Source organism: Rattus norvegicus, chromosome 15, assembly GCF_036323735.1.
Source record: "Rattus norvegicus strain BN/NHsdMcwi chromosome 15, GRCr8, whole genome shotgun sequence".
Lineage (NCBI taxonomy): Eukaryota > Metazoa > Chordata > Mammalia > Rodentia > Muridae > Rattus > Rattus norvegicus.
In genome coordinates this window covers 58,071,527-58,077,526 of record NC_086033.1, presented here as the reverse complement: position 1 = coordinate 58,077,526, position 6,000 = coordinate 58,071,527, and positions in this window count along the sequence as shown.

Here is a 6,000-nt window from a genome sequence, read left to right as displayed (position 1 = left end):
ACACATAAACACATACACACACACATTCACACACACACCACACAGTCACACACACTCACACACTCACATATACACACTCACACACACTTACACACACACACACTCACACACACCACACATACACACACACATATCAGAAAAATGGAAACAAGGTAAAACAAAATGATAAAGTAGAAGACAAACTGGTACCTGTATTTTATGAACAGGCAGCAGTACAGAACAAGCACACTCCTTTAGCCTCAGTCATGCAAGCACATTGGCTGCTTCTCATGGGTAAATAAATGGAACATGGATGGTGAGTGGTCTTTCTAAATGGCAGCGGGCAGAGACCTAAGGAACGTGTGCTTGGTCTTGACAAGATCTGATGAGGAAGCGCTTTCACACTTTTCTTGTAGCAAAGTGTTTGTATTCTGTTCGTGTTGATGGGGTCTGGTTGTCAGGGCCTCAAGCCTAGCCTTCAGCACCCACCACCTTCCCCCATACTCACCCAAGCAGCCTCTGAGCATTCAGGAGTCTTATGCAGTGAAGTGTGCCAACCATGGGTGGAAAGAAGACGTCACAGGGGTCTGATGTGCACAGCACCCATTCTCTCCTAATGCTCACTTAAGTGACCTGACTTGGTATAAATGTCTGTGTTTATGAGCTGGACCTGCTTTAAACAGAAGAAAGTCAGTTTGGAGATGGCTCTGATTCCAGTGCCTTTGTCTCAGCCTCAGCTTCTCTGCAGACACATCCCAAGTTCCACCTAAGCAACGGCTGCAGCAACCACAGCAGAACTGAGGGGAGAGAAAGGAGTCTGCAGGACGGCTCCCTACTCATCTTCCAGAGGTAGAGCGGGCTTCCTAGACAGCAGAGAAGAGGAAGCCTCGGGACCCTTGCATGCGCACCATTAAAGAGCACCAAGCCACAGACTGAAAATTGGTTATTATGTAAACACATCTGAAACTCCCCTGGAACCTCACAGTTTACATACCAGAAGCCCATATGACAGGGTCAGTATGGTGCTGGCACATCTAAAAGAGCCCAATCTTTAAAACTATTGATACTACAAAAGAAACAATTTCCCACCAGCCATGCTAGAGCAAAAACAGAATTATTTATGATTACTATAGAAACGGATATAGGAGAACTGGAACAATGTAAAGAGCAGTGAGCAGATGTGCAACCCTCTTCCCCCAAAGAGGAGAAAGCCCTCAGAGGAACTCCAGCTGGGGAAGGAAGCAATACAGATCATATTTTTCTGAGTGTTTATCATGTCTTGTTTTTATTAATGATTAACTTCATACACTTTAAAATATGGTGTGATTTCTCTTCCTGTTTTAAACAAATATTCATTTTGTGCCTTTGTATTTGTCATTTTGTGATTTGCTTGTTTGTCTGTTTGTGTTTTGAGACAGGGTCTCTCTATGTAGTCCTGCCTGTCCTGGAACTATATAGACCAGGCTGGCCTCAAACTTGGGATCCTCCTACCTCTGCTAAGCAAGTGTTGGAGTGCTGGGGTTAGAAGAATATGGTTGTGTCTTTTCTTCTTCTTCTTCTTCTTCTTCTTCTTCTTCTTCTTCTTCTTCTTCTTCTTCTTCTTCTTCTTCTTCTTCTTCTTCTTCTTCTTCTTCTTCTTCTTCCTCTCCTCCTCCTTCTTCCTCTTCTTCTTCCTCTCCTCCTCCTTCCTCTTCCTCTCCTTCTTCCTCCTCCTCCTCATCTTCTTCTCCTTCTCCCTCTCCCTCCCTCTCCCTCCCTTTCTCCCTTTCCTTCTCCTTCTCTTTCCGTTCTAGAGATCAAATCCAGGGTCTCAAAAATGCTAGGACACTCTCTACCATCTCTACCATAGAGCCACAATCTTCCTCTCTTCCTATTCTGTTTTGAAACATGGTTGCACTAAGTTGCACAGACTGGCCTTAAACTTCCTATATGGCTCCCCTCTTGTCTTATATCCCAAGTAACTGTGACTATCAACCTGCACCACCAGACCCAGCTGGCTTCTTTTTATTCACAATTGTGCCCAACATTTTAAGCTCTGGGTCTTGCAAAGCCTGCACTCTACCATGACACCAATGGGAAGGTCACAGCCTATTCTTGGTGTTATCCTGCTCTGATAGATCTTATAAAAGTTACATAGGCAAAGCTTATGGGGGACACACTGTGGATGGAAAAATCTAGAAAAAATGATTTAGACTATATACATATCAAAGGTCAAGTTGTGACCCTCTTCTCAAGTCACGTCAGTGCTCCCGAGTTATCACTGTAGACTTAGAAGTTTGCTGGCGTAACTGGAGTTCTGCCTTCACTCCAAGTTGGGGTTCAACTTTGGGATGACTCATGAACTAGTGAGACAAATGTATAAGACCCTGAGATGGTTAAGGAACAGGGGAGCCATCTGGGAAAGAACCCAGCCTAAGAGAAACAGTAGCTTAACCCATCATACAACCTTATTCTTAAGGGAGAGCGACCTGTGAGTGTTTCAGAGTGTTGGCCACTGGCCTTTGTTTGTGTTTCCTGGACAAAACACCCACAGTCACTCACCCCAAGTCAATTCAAGGAAAAAGGCCACAGCCCCAGGTTCTAAGAAGGTAATCTTCCAAAGGACATGCATAGGTCAAGGTGAACTTGACCCAGGAGAACTTGAACATACAAGAGTCTGGGTGCAGAGATGACCAGAATTCACAGAATAATGCTTGAGCTAGGACTGTGGGGTGTGACAAGCAGAGAGGTTGTGGGGTGCTGGTGTATCCATGGCATTTCTGAAATTGTGCTGTGTGCCCCCACCCCCTCCAGTCTTAGCCGATGGCCCTGTTCTGTCCACTGTATCCCACTGTTCAAGATTGTTTGATCTCAAATCAGATTGCTGGGCAGATGCCAGCAAAGGGAAGGGAAGAAGCTCTGGTCAGCACTCTGCCCCCGCCCACCACCTTTTACTGGATTTTCTTTTTCAAAGTAGCTTCCAAAGTGAATTTGATGGCTTTCCCAGATGCCTGGCAACCACACAGGGCTGCAAACACTGGGAAAAGTCAAGTGAATTCTCATGCACATTGGAAATGTTAGACATGACTACAGGAAGCTAAGAAATCATGAGGGAAACTGAAAATCCTCAGCTACTTTAGGAAGAGGGAAGGCTAGAATTCTCCAGTCTTTTGTTTCTCTCCCACTATTAAAGAGAATATGCACCAAAATATTGGCCAATCTCTTTCAAGACGAAGAATTCAGGACGGCAGGGGACTCTTGTGTAAGAGCTGGGAGGGACAGGCAGAAGAGCACTCCCAGAAGACAAAGAAGTCATCCTTCTTGTAGAAAAAGGACTCAGTAAACTACACTGCCCTCAAGCACAGCCAGGGTCATGTATCATTAGAGTAACTAAACAATATGGCACAATGTGGCTCCAAGATTCTTAGGCCCAGTCCACAGGAGTCCTCTACTCTGCTCTTCCACAGGCTCTTCCTGCTGACTTCTAGGATTTCCCTTGCACACACAAGTTCCTACTGCCCCCATAGGCCTTACCCTCCATGGCTGTCCTCAGTTTGCCTCTGTGCAATGCCATATCCAAGGATCAGTGGACACTGAAGAATCTAACATTGTTTTTCGTAGCATCTGAATCCTGGTTGCTTATCCGGGGTGCTTCGTAATCACACATGAGGGAAGGCTGCAGAATGTCTCAGTTGGTCAAGCACAGGACTTGGGTTTGAACCCTTGTACCCACATGAAAACCACAGGAGAATTCCAGCATTGGGGAGGTGGAGGCAAGCAGGTCCCTGAGGCTCCCAGGGCAGCCAGGGTAGTGAACAGCAGATATACAAGTTTATAAATGGAGCAATCTTATGGGAATCCTAATGGGATTGGGGCCTGTCCTCTTTTGTCTACTTGTGGGACCCTTTTCCTCCCACTGGGTTGCCTCATCCAGCCTTGGGGTAAGAATATGGTGGGTCTTTTTTTTCTTTTCTTTTCTTTTCTTTTCTTTTTTTCGGAGCTGGGGACCGAACCCAGGGCCTTGCGCTTGCTAGGCAAGTGCTCTACCACTGAGCTAAATCCCCAACCCCGAATATGGTGGGTCTTATTGTTTAGTTGATGTCTCTGGGAGTCCTGCTCTTTTCTGAGGGGAGGCAGGGTGTGTGTGTGTGTGTGTGTGTGTGTGTGTGTGTGTGTGTGTGTGTGTGAGTGATGTGGATCTAAGGAGAGATGGGATGTGGTGGGGGGACAGGAAGGAGGGGAGGGAGGGGATAATTATGTTTGGGATATAATCTATGAGAGAAGAATAAAAAAATAAAATGAAAAAACAAAACAGAACAAAACAAAAAAATAAAACCGACCCCAAACCCACAACACTCATGACTACCTCCTACTTCAGACCAAACAATTCAGACCTCAGACTGGAACTCTGGCACTTGTTAAGAGTGGATGCAGGGATTGGAGAGATGGCTCAGGGGCTAAGAGGACAGGCTGCTCTTCCAGAGGTCCTGGGTTCAGTTCCCTGCACCCACCCACATACTCCAACTTAACTTCAGTTCCAGGCTCTCCACGAACACCAGGCATTGTGTTGTGCTTGTGCATACATGCAGGGAAGCCACACACATAAAGTAAATAATTTTAAAAGCAAGGAGCTGATGCAAGGTATCAGTGCCCACCCCCCAACTCAGAGTTAAACACAGCGATTCCAAAACTTTCCTCAAATTCAGCTCCTTTCCTTTCAATGTCAACGTTTTAGGGACCTATTTTGGGAGAGCTTTTTTAAAAAAAAAAAATCTAGCACCCAGACTTCAACTTGAATTAATTAAATTGAAGTTCCAGGGGTGGGACCGTGCCTCACTTTTAAATGTCCAGTGAGTCACTGAGGAACAGTGAGTTAAATACAATAATCTCACCCACGTGGTGGGATCTGGTGGGGGTGGGTGGGGCAAGGGACTTGAAAGAAAGGACACTTTCTAAGCCAGGCAGAAGAAATCAACAGAGTTTGGCTAGAGCCAGGTCAGTGGTATTAACAACTCTAAAGATAGAACATGTCAGCCAAAATGAGTGTGTGTGGAACAGAGAAAGTGGGGTCAGAGAGGAAGGGCTGGCTGAGTGGGGGTGTGAGAAACACCTCATAGGGACAGCCAGTTCTAACTGTTTGGCAGGTTTCCCCCCAAAGGAGAAAGAAGACGTGAGCTCGACCGCGGACACCCTTTGACATTAGTGTCTATTCCCTGCCCTTCCCCAGCCAGGCTGCCTACTCCAACTGCCTTCTCGATACCATTTGTCTTCCTATTTAGTTTCCTACTGGGACAGAACAGGTTCATCAAGGTGACATAAGGGTCCACTCTGCTTTAAAATTCTTGTTTCTCACCACAAATTAATAAGTTGTCATTTTGGTTCATGTGGCAGCCTCTTGGGAGCCTGTGTGATGCAAATCTGTTTCCAAGGTACTGAGTCCATCCAGTACCTTCATAGAATCTAGTTCCCAAGCTGGCAAGTCTATTTCGACGAGGTGTTACCACCTCCAGATTCCCAGGACAAAGCCGCTCTACACCGGGTGGAGAATCGGTGGACAGAGGGCCGTGTTCTATTCTGCAGGTTTACTGCTAGGAATTCAGAATGTCAGTCTACACCTGTGGTGGGGCACATGCCTTTGAGTCCAGCACTTGGGTGGCAGAGACAGGTGGATCTCTGAGTTCAAGGCCTACCTGGTCTACAAAGTGAGTTCCAGGATAGCCAGGGATACAAAACAAAACACAAACAACCACAACAGAAAGAAAGACAATCTACATGTTTACATGCATGTAAGAGGCACTACCCTTTCTGCTTCATGTCTACATGCTACAGAAGTGTTCTGGAGACCAATGTGGTGCTACTCTTATAGACGGATGGCCTTAGGATGCAGGGGTCCTGGGAAGACATTGATATGTTTATTTAGAAGGGAACAGTGCGTTTGAGATACTCAGTGTTTGCCAATCAGTACTGGGAACACTTTCAATAATTTTTTAAAGATTACTTTTATTTATATGAGTACACTGTAGCTGTCTTCAGACACATCAG